Source organism: Chiloscyllium plagiosum, unplaced genomic scaffold, assembly GCF_037043375.1.
Source record: "Chiloscyllium plagiosum isolate Xiang-an unplaced genomic scaffold, Cpla_swu_hap1 HiC_scaffold_2, whole genome shotgun sequence".
Lineage (NCBI taxonomy): Eukaryota > Metazoa > Chordata > Chondrichthyes > Orectolobiformes > Hemiscylliidae > Chiloscyllium > Chiloscyllium plagiosum.
This window is the reverse complement of record NW_028270140.1, coordinates 119054568-119076005: the sequence shown is the minus strand read 5'-3', so window position 1 is coordinate 119076005 and position 21438 is coordinate 119054568. Positions and strand designations below refer to the sequence as shown.

The following is a 21438-nucleotide window of genomic DNA, read 5'->3' as shown; positions in this document are numbered from 1 at the left end:
CCCTATATAGCACCTTAAACAGGAATAATTATTCCAAGATATTTCACAGGTACATTGTAAATCAAAATGTGTCAGATGGTCGGGTATCTACTATCCATACATCAGAAAACAGTGAAAATCCAAACAAACAGACCTGTAGACAAGCTGAGTTCTGATCCTTTGGGGAACAAATACTTCACTTTTTGGTCATTTTGGGTTAAACAAATTTTATGTTTCCCTGAAAGGGCCCAAACGGATTATAGTGAACCCAAAAACTGAAAACCTGCTTTATCGAAAACGCAGCTGGTCCTGGGGTTTTCATATAAGGGACTCCCAGTCTGGGGTGAACCTCCCCCATCTTTTGTGGCTGCGCATATGTGAGCCTTAAGTATTAAAATGATTAAAATTTGCAATTGACTAAACAACCTTCATAGCGGCTGGCTCAAGTATCCAAGGTCCAAACTTAGCTGCACTTCTAGTGGTGGAACAGGAAGTGAGCAATTTTGTTTCTGATTACATTGTGAAACATTCTATCCAAATCTGGGTGGAAGGTCAACATCGAACATGAGATGTAATGATTGCTTAAGGACCCTCATTATAAAATTACAATGTTGAAAAGAAATCAGAATGTTAGAGAAGAAAGAAACATATTTTGTACAGTAATTTCCAGGAGCCCAGGACATCCCAAAATGCTTTATGGCTAATTAATTATTTTTGAACTGCAGTGGCTAGTGTTATCAAGGCCTTCCTGAAGAAGGGCTTATGCCCGAAACGTCGATTCTCCTGTTCCCTGGATGCTGCCTGACCTGCTGCGCTTTTCCAGCAACACATTTCCAGCTCTGATCTCCAGCATCTGCAGACCTCACTTTCTTATCAAGGCAACACTGCAGTTAATTTTCTGTGAGTAAGATTCTCTAAACAACAATTAAATAATTCGTTAATACTAAATGTGGTGTTTGAGGGATTAATGCTGGACAGATTACCAGGAGAAACCTCACTTGTGTTCACTTGTTTTATAATAACTGGAGAAACAATGGCTGCTTGATTTAAATCTTATCCAAAGATAGCACTTTTAATCACTCTTTCAGCTCTGCACAACACTGCTAACCTAGGTTATGTGCTCAGGTTTCCAGATTTTTAGATTTCATTCAGGTTTCTAGACTGTGAAGTATAAAACAGGAACTTTGGAGACAATACAACATTGGAAATTAAGATTTTCAGGACTGTTGCCAGCAGCTGTTAGCTTTCAATGTAAAAACAAATGTTCAGAGCTGATCTCCCCTCTCAATACCTCATTGGCCTCCTTGGAGAGGTAGCAGGAGATAATAAGGGAAGCTCAGTGAATAATAGTTGTACATCTCTAGTTGAATGTTGCTACTCTAGAACCTGGAGACTTAAAGTTGCTCCAACAATCTTCACATGTTAGTTATCAGGGGACTCAAACTGTTTGATTGCTGTCATGACTGAGTGGGGATGGTAGCAGCTATGATATGGTCAGAAGATTGATGAGTCAATCTGTTCAGCAAACTGCCCGATAATCTTGTAGTCTCTTATACAAGGACATAGTGTCAGTATACAGTTTCAAATTTATATGTATTTAGCTCTTAAACAGTCTCTCTTTCCTGAAAACAGATACATGATGTTCAAGGAGTAGCATCTAAAGTCTCATTTAGTGTTCATTTAATAATTTTCAGGTCTAACTAAGAATGTGTCTCTTTTCCAAAAAGGCCTGGAAATTAATCACATTGTCATAAAATCCTCCATCCCTTTTTCTCAGCGTGCCACTCCCCATTGCTATTTCTTTTTGTGCTTCTGCCATCCCATCCTCTTCAATGTGGCAGTAACAGTTCCTTCAGTAAGAAAGACTTGCATTTACTTAGTGCCTGTCACAACCTCAGTAGAGGAGAAGAAGGGCCTGTGCCCGAAACGTCGAATCTCCTGTTCCCTGGATGCTGCCTGACCTGCTGTGCTGTTCCAGCAATAAAGTTTCAACAACAACCTCAGTAGATTCTTGTCAATTAAATACCTGAGCCCAGGAATCTAGGCTGACTCTCCATTATACTATTGAGAGTGTGCTGCAATGTTAGAGGTAATGTCTTTCAGGTGAGGTGTTAAATTGAAACTGGTGTCTACTCCTCCGCACCTCCACCCCCCACCAAATCCCACCTCCCCTAAGTGGGAGTAAAAGATTCCAAGAAAACCAGACAGCCATACCCTGAGTGCTGGCCAACTGTTAACTGTTACAAAGATTATCTGGTTTTTCTAGGATTACAGTTTGTGGGAGTTTGTTTTCTACAAATTAGCTACCATTTTTCCCATAATACAACAGTAGTTACACTTCAAAGGTAGTTACTTGCCCTGTCAGGACTTTGGAACCTCAAGGCCATGAAAGTCACTATTTAAATGCAAGTCTTTCTTTCTTTATCACTATTTCCAGACTCACAATTAACATACACTTCATGGTTTTCACAGCCACCATCCAGGCTGAACAAACCCACGCATTGATTCCTAACTCACTCACACTTTGGCAACACTTCTGTCTGCTAATTGTGTTCCACAAAAGTCAGATTCCAACCCGCCCAAACCTAAACACACTCTGCATTCTTTCTTAAAGATACATTGACCTGCTGAAGATGTGCAACATTGAGAATCTATTCAAATTATTCAAACAGAGCAGTTTTTAAAGATTTTGCTGCTTCATTGCATTTACTGTCTACTTACTGTCAACCATCTTCTTCACCCCTTCCTCATTTTCAATGTTCCCGTTGTTCCACCTGAACCTTTCTCTTACAGTCTCTCCTCCCCTGTCCACCTCCTCATCACTAAGTCCACGTTGCATCTCATTTCTCTCCTCATCCAACCCTGTGATTGTCAATTGTTCCTCACACTTTCCTTTCTCGATCTAGACCCATCATTTAAACCCCTCTCTCCACTAGATCTTTTAAGATAACCTTGTCTCAAAAAAGGCTTTCTATTTGCCAATAAAATTGTACATAACAGTGATAGTGCAGGTTTCTATAGCAAGGGTGGGGCAGAATATGAGCAACTGCAAAGAAATTTAGAATGTTTTATATGAGATGGAATAATAGTTTTTCTAATTTTTTCCTGTAACATGTGGTATAAAAGATTGAAACTTTTTGATGCAAGTAATCAAGGTTGCGTCTTTTGGAATTAACTTTTGTTGGAAAAATAATTAAATCCACAATGTGAAAATGGAAACAATATTCAAACTGTGAAACACTACAGTAAAGATGAACAAGAGAATGGAGGCTTTTGTAAAAACTGCAAATTCAACAAAAATATCATTTAAGTGGGGTGACCCCTAGTGACATTTAATCAGTTATATCATAGATTATGGATGTAATGCTCTTATGACTGTTATGTTAATTTACTTGATCATTTTTATTTTACTTAAAATTGTAAGACCCTTAAATAGGTTTGTCAGCTTGTTGGAACAAATTAACATTAAAGTGAACTGATTATGAGGTGAAGGGTGGTAAAGGAAATTCCAGATAAATGAAAGCAGGTCATGACAGAACAGCATACATTCCTAACATAACAAAGACTCAAGCTACTCCCAGGATATTTGGATCATGTTCATGACAGATGCAATACCTTTGCACATTTTCAATGTCACCCCAGCATCAAACAATTTTCACAGTCTGCCTGTTTGACTCGTGATATAATAGCCTTCACACTTGCAGCACAGTGGTAGTGTCCCTACTTCTGTGCCATAAGACCTGTAAGCAAGTCCCACCTGCTCTAGAGGTATGTACTAACATCCCGAGACAGGTTGGTTAAAGAAAATCTATAATAGTCAGTATTTATTGAAATGTGCACAGTGCAACAAAACTCGAATACCTTTCACACTTTCCAGATCAGAATAGCTCACTAAGTCAGCACAATTGATGCTGGATTCACTATCCATTCCCTTTATTGGCTACTACCAACTGACTACATATAGAATACATTCTCAGTATACATATAGAATACTCAGTAATGTCATTTTGATGTAACCCCTACAATCTCTATCACCAAGAGCTACAAGAGCAGTACTGTTGTTGGAGCACTTCTTTGTGCAGTTTTTCCTTTAACCTGATCAAATGTATCCCAAAACATTGTGGGAAGTAAGGGAGGAAATTGCAAGACCCTTTGCAGAAATATTTGCGTCATCTATAACTGTGGGTGAGTTGCCTTATGAGTGGAGAGTGGCTAATGTTGTACCTTTGTTTAATAAAGTTTGTAAGGAGAAACCAGGGAATGGGAGACCTGTGAGTCTGACTTCAACTGTGGGTGAATTGTTGGAGGTGATTATAAAAGATAGGATTTATGGACATGCACAGAGGCAAAAATTGATTAGGGATAGTCGGCATGGTTTTGTGTGAGGAAAATCATGTCTCACAAACTTGATTGAGCTTTTTGAAGAAGTTACCAAAAGGATTGAGGATGGCAGAGCAGTGGGTATTGTTTATTTGGATTTTAGTAAAGCCTTTGACAAGGTTCTGCATAATAGACTGATTATTAGAGTTAGGTCACATGGGATTCAGGGTGAGTTTGCTAATTGGATACATAATTGGCTTAATGGCAGGAGACAGAAAATGATCGTGGCCGGTTGCTTTTCGGACTGGAGGCCTGTCACCAGCAGTGTTCTACAGGGATCGGTTCTGGGTCCTGTGTTGTTTGTTATTTATATACATGATTTGGATGAGAATATAGAAGGCATAGTTAGGAAGTTTGCAGATGACACCAAAGTTGGTGGCATAGTAGACAGTGATGAAGGTTATCTAAGATTACAAATGGATTGTGATCAAATGGGTCAATGAGGGGTATTGCATTTTGGTACAACAAACAAGGGTAGGGCTTATACAATTAATGGTAGGGCCTTGGATAGTCATACAGTCATAGTGTTGTACAGTACAGAAACTTCGGTCCAACTTGTCAGTGCCGACCAGATGTCGTAGAACAGAGGGACCTACGGGTGCAAGTGCATAATTCTTTGAAATCTGCATCACATATAGACAGGGTGTATAAAAAGATGTAAGCATGATTGCCTTCATTGTTCAGTCCTTTGACTATAGGAGTTGGAAAGTCATGTGGAGATTGCACAGGACATTGGTGAGGCCTCTGCTGGAGTATTGTATCCAGTTCTGGACACCCAGTCATGGGAAGGAATATTATTAAGCTGGAGAGAGTTCAAAAGAGATTTACCAAGATGTTGCCAGGTATGGAAGGTTTGAGTTATAAAGGAAGGCTAGATAGGCAGGGAGTTCTTTTACTGGAGCATAGGAGCATAGGCGATCTGATAGAGGTTTACAAAATATTGACGGGTATAGATAGAGTTAATTTTGGTTGTCTTTTTCCTATGATAGGGGATTTCAAGAATGGGGGCACATTTTTCAGGTAAAATGAGAGAGATTTAAAAAAGACATGAAACATTTAAGGTGGAGATTTCTGGCTTGGTTATCGAATGGGATGCCAACCGAATACAGTTCCCATGAGGCCTGAAGCACTTTCAGGTTCAGCTTCATTGCCAATTTATTGTTGAGTTGCAGACTCCAAATAGGCATACAACTGAACACATTCAACTGGAAGGTCAGATTTGTTGTAGGGAGAGGGATTAGGGTGTCATGTGACCATTCTTTCAATTCTTTGTTTTAGAATCAGACAATACAGAAGAATCACTTTGGTCTATTGACCATGCAGTGGCAAGCATTAGTCAATCTACACTAGGCCTACTTTCCAACACTGACCTGTTATGACATTTCAAGTGCTCATCCAAATACTTTCGAAAGGCTACAAGGATTTTTGCCTCAACTATTCTCCCATGCAGTGCATTCCAGATTTCAACCACCCTAGGTGAAACAATGTTTCCTCAAATGCCCCCTAAACCTCCCACCTTTCACTTTAAAATTATGCCCCATTGTTATTGACCTGTTTTAACTAAGAAGAACCATTGCTTTCTATTCACCCTGTCCATGCTCCTCATAATCTCATACACCTCTATCAAGTCCCTCCTTCTCTGTTCCAAAGAAAACAACCTGAGCCTATCCAGGTTCTCTTCATTGCTAAACTATTCCATCTTAGGCAACTCCCTGGTGAATCTCTTCTGCACCCCCTCCAGTGCAATCACAGCCTTTCTGTAGTGCAGAGACCAGAACTGCACACATTACCCCTGCTGTGACCTAAACAGAGACCTGTACAGCTCCAACATAACCTCCTTGTGCTTTTAATGTGTGCCACGACTGATTAAGGCAAGTATTTCAAATATCCTCTTAATCTAGTAACCTTTTCAGGGATCTGCAGACAAGCATCCCAAGATCCCTCTGCTCCTCTGAGCTTGCTATGTGTTCTTCTATTCATTGAGGACTCTCTTGTCTTGTTCCCTCTTCCAAAGTGTATCACGTCACACTTGTCAAGGTTAAATTCCATTTGCCCCTGATATGCCATCTGACAAATTGAAAAGATCTTCCTGTAACTTCATTCTTCCTCACCGTCAACCACCCAGCTAATCTTCATGTCATCAGCAAACTTATTTACCATCTCTCCCACATTTTTTTCTATATATTTTAAATCTATAGATCATGAACAATAAGGGATCCTAGTGGTACGTCACTGGACACCAGCCTCCAGTCTCACAAGAGTAATCCTCTGTCTCCTACTGCTAATCCAATTTTGGATCCAATTTCACACCTTTTTGAAGGCTTTGCTAAAATATATAGAAATTGCATTAACTACCTTGCTCTCATCCAATATAAATACCCGAATACCTTCTCAAAAAATTCAAATTTGTTTGACATAACATCCCTCTGACAAAGCCGTGCTGTCTATCCCTAATCAAATTTTGCCTCTCTAAATGGAGATTAATTTTCTCTTCAAAGTTTTCTTCAAATGCTTCCCAGATTCACTGGTCTGTAATTCCTACCACCTTTCTTGAAAAGTGGAACCACATTACCTGTTGAAGGGCTTTTGCCTGAAAAGTCAGTTTTCCTGCTCCTCGGATGCTGCCCGACCTGATGAGCATTTCCAGCATCACACTGTCAACCCTAATCTCGAGCATCCGCAGTCCTCACTTTTGCCACATTACTTGTTCTCCAGTCCTCTGTCCAACTTCTCCTCTCCAACTCGGAGAGGAATTAGACATTTGGTCAAAGCCCCTGTAATATCCTCCCTTGTCTCCCAAAGCAATCTAAGATACAACTCAACTGGATTTAGGGATTTGTCCATTTTTAAGGCTGCCAAAAACTCCAATTCCCTTTCACTCCCTGTACCAACCTGCTCAAGAACGCTACAGTCCCTCATCCCAAAATCAATCCCTTCATCTTCCTTCTACAAAGTGAAGACAGATGTGAAGTACTGATCTAACATTCTAGCAACGTCATCTGGCTTCACTCATAAATTGACCCCTTGGTCTCTAATAAGTCCTACCTTTTCTTTAGTTATCTTTTTCCCATTGATGCTCTTATAGATTATCTTGAAATTCACCCCAATTTTACCCTCTAGTGTTTTTTCATGCCTCCTTTTGCTCTCCTAATTGCTTCCTTAAGATTCCCCCCACCACACTTTCTATACTCCACTAAGGCCTCACTTGATTTGTTCCCTTTGTACCTGTTAATAGCCTCTCTTTTCCTTCTTATCCAGTCATGAATATTTTTAGACATCCAAGTTGTCTGGACTTGTGGCTCCTACCTGTCACCCTAAAGGGTCATGTTGGGCCTGTACTCTCCCCGAACCATTGATGAATGTGCTCCTTGTAGTTTATCCACAGTAGCTGCTACTTTGGCCAATTCTGCATTCTTTTAATAAAGTCTACCTTCCCCCAATTCAAAACTCTGTGTCAGACCATTTCTTTCCTTTTCAATAACCGACTTAGAAAGTACAGTTTTGCATTTGGAATCATTAAAGTTCTCTCCCATTGTCTCCTCAAACAACTAGTCCTGCTCCATTCTCCAGAATTAGGTCCAGTACTGCACTGTCCCTTGTTGGACCATTGACATGTTGACATACATTTCAAGAGCTCTGCCTCTTCTGAATCCTTTACACTATGATTAGGCCAATTCATATTGGGCCTGTTAAAATCCTCTAATACAATTACCCTGCTATTGTTTTTACATGCCTTAGTGAAGTATCTATATATCTGCTCCTCTATTGCTCACTGACTGGGGGTCTATCATTCACTTCTAACAGTGTGACTGACCCCTTTTTATTCCTAAGTTCCACCCACAAAACCTTATATGAACACCTTTCCAAGACATCGTGCCTCCTCACTGAATAACTGACTCCTTCATTAATAAAGCAATCTCCTCTTTTACACCCTCCCCTGTCCTGCGTGAAGATCCTTTATCCAAGAATGCTGAATTGCCAGACCTGCCCCTCCCACAACCATGTCTCTGTGATGACAACATTATAATTCCATGTGTCAATGCACATCCTTAACTTATCTGTCTTGCCTATAATACGTCTTTAAAAGTAGAGGCCATCCAGTATCACCTTTCCTTCTTGAAACTCAACTAAACTGAACACCCTCTGCTTTGATTCCTTTACTACTGAATGTTGTACTCGCATTGTACTAACAGTCCCTCCCTTTGCGAAACTAGGACTAACAAACCCACATCTAAGAATGTTAGACCCATTCTGGATAAGGTGCAGACTATCCCACTTGTAGAGGTTCAGAAATGGTTGGCAGTGATCCAGAAATTGAAAGCCCTCCCTCTTGCACCAATTCTTGAGGCAGGTATTCATCAGCCCTATTCCTATTTCTATACTTGCTAGCATATGGCACTGGGAGTAATCCAGAGATTGCAACCTTTGAGATATTGCTCTTTAGTCTACTCCCTAGATCCCTAAATTCTGGATGCAAGTTCTCATCCCTATTTTTACCTGTATTGTTGTATAACTGTGTACCACAACCTCTGTCTTGTCACCTTCTCTCTTCAGGATGTCTTGTAACCTTTCCATACCATCCCTGCCCCTGGGACCAGGGAAGCAACACATCATTCTGGAGTCCCACCTGTAGCCGCAGAAGCATCTGTTTGTCCCCATAACTAATGAGCCCACTATCACTATCACTCCTGCTTTCCTTTTTCCTTGTCTCAGAGCGCTTGTGGTGTCAGAGACTTGGCCCTGTACTGCATTCCCTTGAGGAACTAGTGCCCTCCTCAGCTTCCAAAATGGAAAACCGATTTTTAAGTGGGACCGCAGGAGACTCCTGCCTGCTCCTCTTTAACTACCTGCGGTCATCCATTTCTACTTTGCCCAGTCCCTTGAACTGCTGTGTGATTATCTCTGTAAACATGTTATCCACATAACTCTCAAACGTACCACAGAATCACCAACCACCATTGGAGCTCAGGAAAGTACAGCTCAAATTTCTGCAGGTAGGAGCACATCCTGAACCCGTGGTCAATGAGAACACAAGTAGGGTGAGTGACATCTCCCATAGGATGGGTCACACATTCCACTCTGTTGACCTCACCTGTGATGACTTAAACTTACTTAGTCTTATTTGTTCACTTTTCTAATTAGTTGATCTCAAGATGCTTCCTTTGCCTTAACTTTAGTCTCCTCTTATTCCCTGATTTCTACTTATGCCTGGTGCTTCTCAGTTAATCCCTTAATAATCTCTCAGCTCTTGGGCCTTGCTGTTCTCCTGCCCCCACTGATTGGTAAAGAAATTAGGAAAACAAGATAGCCAAAAATAAAACTGCTAGTCCCAGTTAATTGGCCAAGTGACAGCACCCCCCCCCACCCCGGGACAAATTACTTTTACTCCCCTCAGCCCTGAAAGAGAGTTACCAGCCTACCCTTTATAATTAAACCCTAGAAAATAGTTGATATTATCAAATAACTAGCAGCAATTAGTGCTGGATTCTAAAAAGGCAATTACCTCCTAAACTCCCACATTAACCAAACTGCCACAATCTACTCTGGGTGGGTTGCACTATGTTTGTCTTATTGATTAGATTCCCTGCAGTGTGGGAACAGGCCCTTCAGCTCAACAAATCCACACTGACCCTCTGAAGATTAACCCACCCAGACCCATTTCCCCTCTCACTAATGCACCTAACACTATGGGCAATTTAGCATGGCCAATTCACCTACCCTGCATATCTTTGGACTGTGGGAGGAAACCAGAGCACCCGGAGGAAATCCACACAGACACAGAGAACATGCAGTCGCCCAAGGCTGGAATTGAACCTGGGACCCTGGTGCTGTGAGACAGCAGTGCCAACCATTGAGCCATCATGCCACCCTGGTTGTGATTGGTTCCAAAGTTACACACTTGTAAAGAGGACATTCCAATAAGAGAGGGGATAAAGCTGAGGCTTAATCATTATTTGCTCCTAATGTTGGGAGACCAGGATGATGGAGGAAGTTGCAGGGTTAATCCTTCACACAGACTGTGTTTCAGCACAGTTTTAATTTTGTTTTCGGTAGGATATGTGCATGAGTCAGGTGGCTGCACTTTTGCCTGTGAGTCACAAGGCTCTTGATTAAAGATCCAGCCTAGGGCAAGAGCTGAAAAATCTCACTGAATGGGTCGGCATGGTGGCTCAGTGGTTAGCATTGCTGCCTCACAGTGCTAGGGACTTGGGTTCAATTCCAGCCTTTGGTGACTGTCTGTGTGGAGTTTGGACATTCTCCTCAAGTCTGTGTGAGTTTCCTTCCACAGTCCAAAGATGTGCAGGTTAGGTGGATTGGCTATGCTAAACTTCCCATAATGCGTAGGTTAAGTGGATTAGCCATGGGAAATGCAAGGTTAGATGGGTAGGATAAGGAGGTAAATCCAGGTGGAATGGTCTTCAGAGAGTCAGTATGGACTTGTTGGGCTGAGTGGCCTGTTTCCACACCGTAGGGGCTCTATGAACACTTTGGGGGAATACGTATTATCTTTGAGATAAGATATTAAAACCAAGACCCCATCAACCTCTATGTTGACATGTAAAGGATCGTATGTCATTATTTTATGAAAGAAGAGTTATCCCCATTGTCAATATATATTCCTCAATCCATATGATGACAAAATGTCATTGTCCAGTCAGTAATGCATTGCTGCTTTTGGGAGCTCACTGGTGCAAATTGATTGCTGTGTTTTTTAGAATAGTGGCTGTTCTCAAAAGGATTTCATTGTCTGTAAAGTACCTTGAGATGTCCAGTTGTCATGAAAATGCCATGTAAATGGAAGACATTTTTCTTTCAAGCTATGACCTGAAGGAGAGATCAAATTATAAAAGCACAAGGAAACATGAAATGACAAGCACCTTCAATAATACAGGCACCGTCACTGTAAAACATATTTTACCCAGCCCATTTATGTCATTGAATATAAACTTGCAAATGTCTTCTTTCCACTATGAACATAACTCAAACTAAACCCTGAAATACTTGATAATCTCACATTAACAATATTAACTCAAATTTGAAAAGCGTATTTAACATGATTATCTTTCATTGTACACTCTGAACTATTTTGCCAAGTAGGACATTTCTGTGACCCCTGACTTTGAGTTCAGTTCAGGCTCCACAGTGTTCAAGTATTGCTGATTGTAGTAACCTCATAATGTTCAATCAGTTAGAGGACTCCTGTGACACAGCCTTAGTGTCATTGGTGTGGGCCTACAGACCTGGTTTGAGTCCCACCTGCTCCAAAGGTGTATCATAACATCCCTGAACAGGTTGATTAAAAATACCTGTCATTATTTATTTATATGTTTTAACAGTGACATATGAAACAAATAGCTGCTAATGACATTTCAATTGGTTTAAATCTCCTCAAGTGGCTCACCAATTACTGAAAAGATTTCAGTACATGGAAAGCAACATTTTACAGTTTGATGTTTAACAAGCTACCTCAACAGCTTGGGTGTCATGGCTGTATTTCAGTAGCACCACAGGGCAGACAGATGTGCAGGTACTGGGCACATCACCTATTGCCCATAATTAAAGAAAGTTCATTCTGAAAGGAGCAGGGCACCCCTGTGGAGGAAGCCATCCATGAGTGCAACTTTGACATAATTGCTGGCATTGCTCCCATAATAAATTTCTGGACCATACAATTAGTGCAGCCTGGATGGAGTTTTCCCTGATGTCAGGGAGAGGATTATGCAGGCCAGTTGAGCTGAGCTGAAAGCACATCACTTGAGATTGAGACATCAGTTTGCCAACTGTCAGATCTAAAATGGCACTGGTGCGTTCTGTTTATCGTTGTTGCCAGTGATTGCTTCAGATTGAAGCACCAGAGTGAAAATCTAGGATGATTGTATACGTTTAAATTTATGAGTGTCGGCTTTTTAATGTTGTTTTGTGGAGAAAACTTTAGTGCTAAATATCTTACAGTGTAAAATTTCTAGCAATCTATCAAAGGTGGCAGGATCTGTTTTATAAATTGTAATCTAATAAGGGCACTAGGAACAAAAAGAGTACCAACTAAAAAAGACTGACAACATAACCCTTCCCTGTATTGGTTTCAAACTGTGAAGTATAAGTAGGGCAGTAAATTGAAAGTGGTTTAGGAAAGGATAAATTCTTCTTGAGTAGTTGTTAATTAATGAAACTACAATGTTGGAATAGTAGCTAAAGGACATCCAGTGGGGAGTAATTGATTGAAAAGATATTGTAAGGAAAGAGGTGCCCCACTGTGTAGCTGATTAATCAAGACAGTGGAGGTAAGCATTGGAGCACTAAAGATCAATCCTATTCTTTTAGATTATCCTACCTAGTGGCCTGATTGCCAAATACTTAAATGACTGCATTAGAACCTGAACCTGTGTGACACCTCATGAATATGGAAAAAATTCCTTCATTGGTTAAATTTTGGGTTGTTTCATTGGTGTTTGGTTAGAAATGTATAAGTCGAATTGTAGGTATGACCAAAGCATACTGAGAGAACAATGCTTTTTCACATATATTGGATGCATATATCTTGGATGCATTTTTCTCCATTTTTGTAATGAACCCACTGGTCTTCTTCTGACAGAGAAACTAAACCTTTTCTCTTCTCTCTCTTCCCAAACATTGCTGACATTTGTAACACAGAAACCATAGAAACTAGGAGCAGGAGCAGGCCATTCAATATGATCATTGCTGATCCCCTATCTCAACATTACATTCTTTCCATACCCCTTAAAGCCTTTAACATCTAAAAAATAATCCATCTCCTTCTTGAATATACCCAGTGATTTGGCCTTCACAGCCTGCTATGGTAATGAATTCCACAGGATGATACACTCAACAAGTGAACAAGTGTTTCCTCATCTCAGTTCTAAATAGTCCACTCGGTATCTTGAAAATGTGGCCCGTGGTTCTAGACTTCCCTAATATCTTTCCTGCATCTAGCCCTGTTATACATTTATGCTATATCAATCATATCCCCTCTCACAATTCTAAACTGGAGTGAAAACAGGCCCATTCGACCAAAACACTCATCTAGCGACAGTCCTGCCATCCCCTCTATCAGCTCAGCGAACCCTCACTGCACTCCCTCTTTGAAGGTATGTCTTCTCTTAGATAAGGTGACCTAAACTGCAAATAATACTCCAGGTATAGTCTCACCAAGGGTCATGCATAAGTGAAACAAAACGTCCATACTTCTGAACTCAAATACCCTTACAATGAATACAACATGCCATTTTCCTTCTTAATTGCTTGCTGTAATTGCCTGTTTACTTTCATTAACTTGTGTCAAGGATACCGGGATCACTTTGCATGTCCATATTCCCAATATAGCACTATTTAAATAATTTTGCTGTCCTGATTTTCACACTAAAGAGTATTCCTTTACAGTTATCCACTAATACTGCAACTGCCATGCATGTAACCACACTCAACTTGTCAAAATCACCCTGAAGCCTCCTTGCATCCTCCTCACTACTCACAACTCCCAATCCTGTCCAGATCTGTGTCATCAAAACATCTAGAAATATTGACTTTGGTTCCCTCATTTTTTATATATCATGAACATGGTGGCACGGTGGCTCAGTGGTTGGCACGGTGGCTCAGAGTTGGCACGGTGGCTCAGTGGTTAGCACTGCTGCCTCACAGCGCCAGGGGTCCAGGTTCGATTCCAGCCTTGGGTGACTGTCTGTGTTGAGTTTGCACATTCTCCCTGTGTCTGCATGGGTTTCCTCCCATAGTCCACAGATGAGCAGGTCAGGTGAATTGGCCAATCTAAATTGCCCATAGTGTTTGGTGCATTAGTCAGAGGGAAAGGAGTCTGGGTGGGTTACTCTTCAGAGGGTTGATGTGGACTTGTTAGGCCAAAGGGCCTGTTTCCACACTGTAGGGAATCTAATTTAATTATACCTGGGACCCAAATGCTGATCCCAGCTGTACACCACATGCCTGTCAGCTGATAAAAACATAATATATTCTGTCAATCAATCCAAAATACATTACCCCCAAACCTGTGTGCTTTAATTTTACCCATTAGTCTCTTATGTGTGCTTTAATTTTACCCATTAGTCTCTCATCAAAAGGCTTCCTAAAATCCAAATACACCACATCCACTGGTTCTCCATTTTCTATTCTACCAGTTACTTCCTCAAAAAAAACTCCAGTATTTTGGGTGTGGTTTCTTGATACCAAAACCCTTGAATTACTCTCTCAAGTAGCTTCACCTGTAAACTTAGAGCATAAATGCTGATATGATGCTTGACTGTGAAGAAAGATGTGCAGGTTAGGTGAATTGGCCATGCTAAATTGCCCATAGTGTTAGGTGCATTAGTCAGGGGTAAATACAGGGTAGGGGAATGGGTCTGGGTGGGTTACTCTTCGGAGGGTCAATGTTGATCTGTTGGGCCAAAGGGCCTGTTTCCATACTGTAGGGAATCTAAACATCTAAGCTCACAATGAGCATGGTTCCATTTGCTTCCAATGTTCAGAAGGCTGCAGTTTCCAGCATGATCCATTATCAGTAAACAGGAACAGGAACTGGGAGTGCTATCTTCCCTATTGTTGCTCATGACAACTAAGGGAATTCCTTGTCTGGCTGGCCTTAACAAATTTAGAAAAAGAAAGTGAGATTGTGTAGTGTGTAAGGATTGGGTAGTCATCTTTTCTCTTACTAGGCCATCGTGAAAGCTTAGCTTTCTTTGAATTAAGGAACAAAGCACACTCTGGGTGCAAATTCCCCATGCACCTTTGAAAGCAGCAATAGCTGCAAGTCAATATATTCGTTTTTATACAGTGACATTTAAATAAATCGCAAGGAACGCAAGTTTATTAGCTAAGCATAATAATAGCTATGATTAATATCTGTAATCCTCTTATGTTATGAAATATTTACTTCTCACTAATGGACCATTGATTTTATTTTAAATGACTGTCTTCAGATCAATAAGTGGTGAATGACTCTTGATGGAAGTACTAGTTTAATCCAAGGTACTGTGTAAGTTCACTGCCTTCAGCGGGAATAGAAAGTCGAGTGATTTCCTTCTCTCAGATGATCTGTGACTGGTTGAGAAATTGAACAGGGCTCAAGATGTATCTTTGCAATAAACAGGCACAGGAGACAATAGTAATGTTTAAATCAGTTTTCAAGCTATTGTGATAATCATAGCCACATACTTGATTGTATTGAATCCCTCATCTGCCTCTGTACTTTAATTTGATTCATTCTTTTTCAATGGATAATCTAAAGAACATTATTTTTATGTACTGGATTTAGAGAAATTGTATTTGGTATTTTATTTTACCAATTTTGTTATATTACTAGCTGCTTGTGCAAGCAGTCTATTTTGAGAATGTTGATTACTGCTGGTGCAGCTCAAATGGATTTTCTGAGCTGTTTAAAATGATGACAAATAAATGAGGTCCTCGAGCACAAATGTAACTCACTCAGGAATTTAAAAAATGTGCCAAGCTTCAATTAAGCACTGTTCTTCTTATATCAGGTCGTAGCAGGCATGTATCAGACACACACAAATAAAGAAGGGAGGATTTGGCAGAATGCAAAACTCCTAACTGTTCATTGTTGAAGCGAGATAATGATTTCACTGCTAACCCATGAAATTCTGAAAGAATGTTCCTTCCACAATGAAAAGCCGGATAGGTAACAAAGGTCCAACCCATAATCCAAAGGATATCTTTCCATTCTTCATTGTGCTAGCCATGTGGATTACATCCAGCTTCAACACTGGCAAAAATAAACCTTTCTTTTTATTCATCAGTTCTTTTTAATCACCTTTCCTTCATTGTTCACTACATTTCCTTTCGTTTCAATTTCTTCTTTAATCACTTCTTACATTGTTTTTAGTCCCTTTTCTCTGCTTTTTGTACTGGTTGGAGCCACATTCTCCATTGTTTAACTGTCTATCCTTTGAATCTTTTCAGTTTCATCCTATAATTAACCTATCATTCTTAACTATATGAAGAGGAGACTTCATTTTTCCAGCTAAGTTACATCCAACATTGACAGTCAGATCTCTTGCCATTGTGCTGATCTCGCATTGAGAGTACATAGAAGAAAATTATTCCTTTTGGACTTCAAAAAGCAAAACACCTAGAAATCTAAAACACAATGTCATATTTTCACCAATCCTTCTTTAAGTATAAATGTCTTTCCAGTATTTGAATATTTCTATGAATGCTTTATTCTTGTTTCTGAAACTTGGAAATGGTGTGATTAGTCGCACTGAGTCAACAGCACAGAAATAGGCTATTCAAACCAATCTATTCATCTCGGCACCTATGCAAGTTTCCTCCCACTCCTCTCCATTTAAATCTTTACTTCTTTGTCCTTCATGTTTTATCAAACTTCCCCTGAAATGCATCTATGTTATTTGCTTCAATTTCTCCTTGCAGCTGTGCATTCCACTCTGCTTAAAGCAGTGTCTCCTGAATTGCCTATTGAATATATTGGTGAGTACCTTATGTTAATAACCACGAGCTTTGGACCCCAGCAAATGAAAACATTTTCTCTAGATTAATCCAATCAAATCCTTTCAATACGTTCAAGGATTCCGTCAGCTAATCATTTAGACTTTCCCGTTTCTGAAATAGATGTACTTATCAAATATATTGATAAGTCTATCCCCTTAGTTCTGGTATTCATGCTTGGTAATCATTTTTAACCAGCATTGCTCATTAACTGATTTGTGCATTTGTACTTCAAGATCCCTTTGTTCCTCTACCTATTCAGATTCTTTTCATTAACTTGATCTCTAACAGCTAAAAGGCCAAAGGCAATTGGTGCTTCGAAACACCAGTACCTCCTAGTTTCCTTCCAAATTACCAACCATTCTGACTCAAAATTATATTAATATTCCTTCATGTGACTGAATTAATGTCTGTAACCTCCTATTAAAAGCACTGGGCATACATTCACCACACAGACTGAAATGGCTCACGAAGGCAATTCATCACCTTCTGATGGGCAGTTAGGGATAGGCAAGAAATGGTGAACTTGACAGTGGTGCCTACATCCTGCAAGTTAATCAGATAAAGTCATGTAGTCTTTGTATCCTTTTCGGTTATCTATCTCACACTTATCTATCTTGAAATTAATTTCCTAATTAAACATCCGTTTTGCCAGATTTTCCTGTTTCCTTTCATTTTGATTAAGTCTTCCTCTGATTTAACTGCACATTCCAGAGAAGGATAATACTCTGCATCTATTCAGTGGCAATTTTGGAAAACTGGTTATCCACACCTGTAATGGAATGAAGCATTGGTGGTCCCCATAAAGGAATACTTTGAAACACTTCCACTTCAGTCAAGAAGTTTATTTGGCTGAGAAGCATTTCAAGTTACAGCTGCCCTCAATCTGTTGAACTATTTGCGATACTTAGCAACTGTTTTCCAATTGACATCTGAGGTTGAATTAAAATTTCTGTATTTCTTTAGTGGAAGTATTACTTGTATTGGACGAGTTATCCAGTCAAACTTACAGTGAGCTTAACCAAATGGACAGGTACCAAATTCAACAGGATAGCAGCTCAATAGATATTAGAGAGAAAAGTTCTGTTTCTGTTCTGTTCAAGCTATGGCAAAGGAAAAACCTTCAGGGAAATTTGAACCCAATATGTTGAAAGATAGAGATCCAGTATTTGGCAATGAAGACAGATTGGTGACTGGGAATTAATGCAAGCTGAACATAAGGGCATCTAAATTAGAAGGAAAAGTAGGCCACTCAGTCCCTCTAGTCTGCTCTGCTGTTCAATAAGATCATGGCTATTCTGATTATGGCCTCAGCTCCACTTTTCTCCCCAACTTCAATTTCTCCTGAGTTCTTTTTTGGTCAAGAATCTATCTACCTCTACATTGAAGGTATTAATTGACTTCACCTCCACCACTCTCTAGAGAAGCATGTTCCAGAGACTCATGGCTTGCTGGGTGAAAGAACTCTCTCCAATTTCCAAGTTTCCCTCTAATCTGCTCAGCCATACAGTGATGAAGCCACTTTGAGGTTCCACACATAATGATTGGTGGACCAAGAATTGTCATTCATTGTGGAAGCTAGTGTCAGGCGCAGACCTCACAGTTCCATGCAGTAACGGCAAAAGTTACATGGAATGTAGCTCACGTCCATCTTAAATAAGAGAAGCTTTATTTTAAAATATGTCCCCTACTCCTATTCGCCCACTTCTCAATATCTGGCTTACTTGCTGTCACTCCCTTCTGTCCCTAATCACTGACAAAATTAGACCACTTCTGGGAATAAAATCACCTGGTAACTTTCCCCTCTCTGTGACTGTAACTCCAGCTCACTGACTCTGAGTCAAAGTTCTTTCAGTTGCACAATTTATTACAGATATATTACACTGGCATGCAAGAGCTCCTACATCCTGTGATTGCAACACATCACCTGTCCTCCCACCTTAATTATGTACAAATTAATCAGTTATTCTCAATTCAGTTTCTAAACTTTACCACCTAAAATAGACATTATTACTCCCAATGAATATGATTGAAATGAAAAACTATACAATCACTGTAAATTACCTGATTCATGAAAGAAAACTGAGCCAAATATTCACCAACCAGTCACTTAGCTATTTCTCTATGATAGAGCAACATTGGAGCGAGACTAAACAATTCAAACTGTTGGGCTTGTCTGTTATTCAATTGCTGATTCCTTGATCAACACCACTTTGCTGCACCATCTCTACATCATAGAATCCCTACAACATAAACAGGCCTTTTAGCTCAACAATTCCACACTGATCTTCTGAATAGTAACTTATACAGGCCCATTCACCTACCCTATTCCTTTACATTGATGTCACATTACCCCTTGATGTCACAGTCTCCAGTCTTCTGTCTTGGACCTTTTCAATTGTTGAGTTTCCACAGCTCTCTGGGACAGAAAATTCAAAGATTCAGTAACTCTCTCTAAGTGAAGAAATTCCTCCTCATCTCAGTTTTAAAGATACTACCCATATTTTGAGATTGTATATTCTGTTTTAAGACTCACATTCAGAGATAAAATCTACATGCACCATATCATGCCCCTATAAGAATCTTGTATGTTTCAGTAGCATCACATTTATTCTTCAAAATTTGGGGAAAACAGATTTGGTTTCCTCAATCTCGTATCTTAAAACAATTCTACCATCCCAAGGATTAAAATCTGGTGATTAATCTCACACTTCCTCAATGATAACTATATCCTTTCTTGGATAAGGATATCAAAACTATGCATAATATACTGGGTGAAGTCAGATTACGACTCTATATAACTACACAAAGACATTATATCTCCTGTACTCAAGTCCCCTTGCAATAAAGGCCAGTATACCATATTAATGTGTACTACACTGACATGCTAACTTTGAGGGACTAATTGACACAACTCTCAATGTTTAAGATATATTCTGTCTTTCTATTTTTTTATCAAAGTGAATAGCTTCACACTTTTCATATTTGATATACTATGTTCTAACCCATTTACTAAGCCCTCCCAAGTCCTCTTGAAGCCTCCTAACATCCTCCTCATAATTTATATTCCCACCTAATTTGGTGTCATCAGAATATTCAGGTATTCCAATGGTCCCCACATAGAAAACAGCTGCAGACGTAGGACTTAACTGGACGTGGCATCTAGAAACAGCCTTATATCCTGAGAGTGATTCATTTATCCTACTCTCTGCTTTCTGTTTGTCAAACATGATTTCCCTTTCATAAATCCACATTGACTCTGCCCAATTTTGCAAACTTTTCTAAATGTCCAGTTATTACATACTTCATGATAGATTCTAACACTTTCCCTACTAATGATGTCAAATAATCAGGTCTGAAGTTTTCCTTTTTCCATCCTCTTATCCTCTTAAATAGCAGATTACATTTCAAAGTTTGTGAGAAGATTTGTAGCTCGGATGTTCGTTGCTGTGGTTCTGTTCGCCGAGCTGGAAGTTTTTGTTGCAAACGTTTCGTCCCCTGTCTAGGTGACATCCTCAGTGCTTGGGAGCCTCCTGTGAAGCGCTTCTGTGATGTTTCCTCTGGCATTTATAGTGGCCTGTCCCTGCCGCTTCCGGTTGTCAGTTTCAGCTGTTCGCTGTAGTGGCCGGTATATTGGGTCCAGGTCGATGTGTTTGTTGATGGAGTTTGTGGATGAGTGCCATGCTTCTAGGAATTCCCTGGCTGTTCTTTGTTTGGCTTGCCCTATAATGGTAGTGTTGTCCCAGTCGAATTCATGTTGCTTGTCGTCTGCGTGTGAGGCTACTAGGAATAGCTGGTCATGTCGTTTCGTGGCTAGTTGGTGTTCATGGATGCGGATCGTTAGCCGATACCCAGCAGGATCAAAACTAATGTAGTGTACAAAATCCCATGCAACGACTGCACAAAACACTATATAGGACAAACAGGAAGACAGCTAACGATCCGCATCCATGAACACCAACTAGCCACGAAACGACATGACCAGCTATCCCCAGTAGCCACACACGCAGACGACAAGCAACATGAATTCGACTGGGACAACACTACCATTATAGGGCAAGCGAAACAAAGAACAGCCAGGGAATTCCTAGAAGCATGGCACTCATCCACAAACTCCATCAACAAACACATCGACCTGGACCCAATATACCGGCCACTACAGCGGACAGCTGAAACTGACAACCGGAAGCGGCAGGGACAGACCACTATAAATGCCGGAGGAAACACCACAGAAGCGCTTCACAGGAGGCTCCCAAGCACTGAGGATGTCACCTAGACAGGGGACGAAACGTTTGCAACAAAAGCTTCCAGCTCGGCGAACAGAACCACAGCAGTAGATTACATTTCTTATATTCCACTCCATAGAACCTTTCCAGAATTGGTAGAATTTTGAACAACCACCACCAAAGCAATGATTATATCTCTAGCCATCCCCTTTAGCAACCTGGGATGAAGCTCTTCTATTCCATGCGATTTAGCAACATTCAATCAGTAAACCTTTCAAGTGACAATACACTTAATTTTTTTTCCTCTCAAAGTCATCAGTCACAGACTCAGCCTGCCCCCAGCCTTAGCTTGAGCACGTTG

The 21438-nt window shown here is 40.2% G+C and overlaps 1 long non-coding RNA gene across 1 annotated transcript in view; it reads left to right on the top strand.

The window, feature by feature from the left end:
* The first annotated feature begins 536 nt into the window (after positions 1-536).
* Positions 537-21438, top strand: part of LOC148151974 (uncharacterized) — a 138582-nt gene continuing 117680 nt past the window's right edge. Inside the window, exon 1 of the long non-coding RNA XR_015761281.1 lies at positions 537-879. This is a non-coding gene — a long non-coding RNA (uncharacterized LOC148151974). The remainder of the gene's footprint in view (positions 880-21438) is intronic.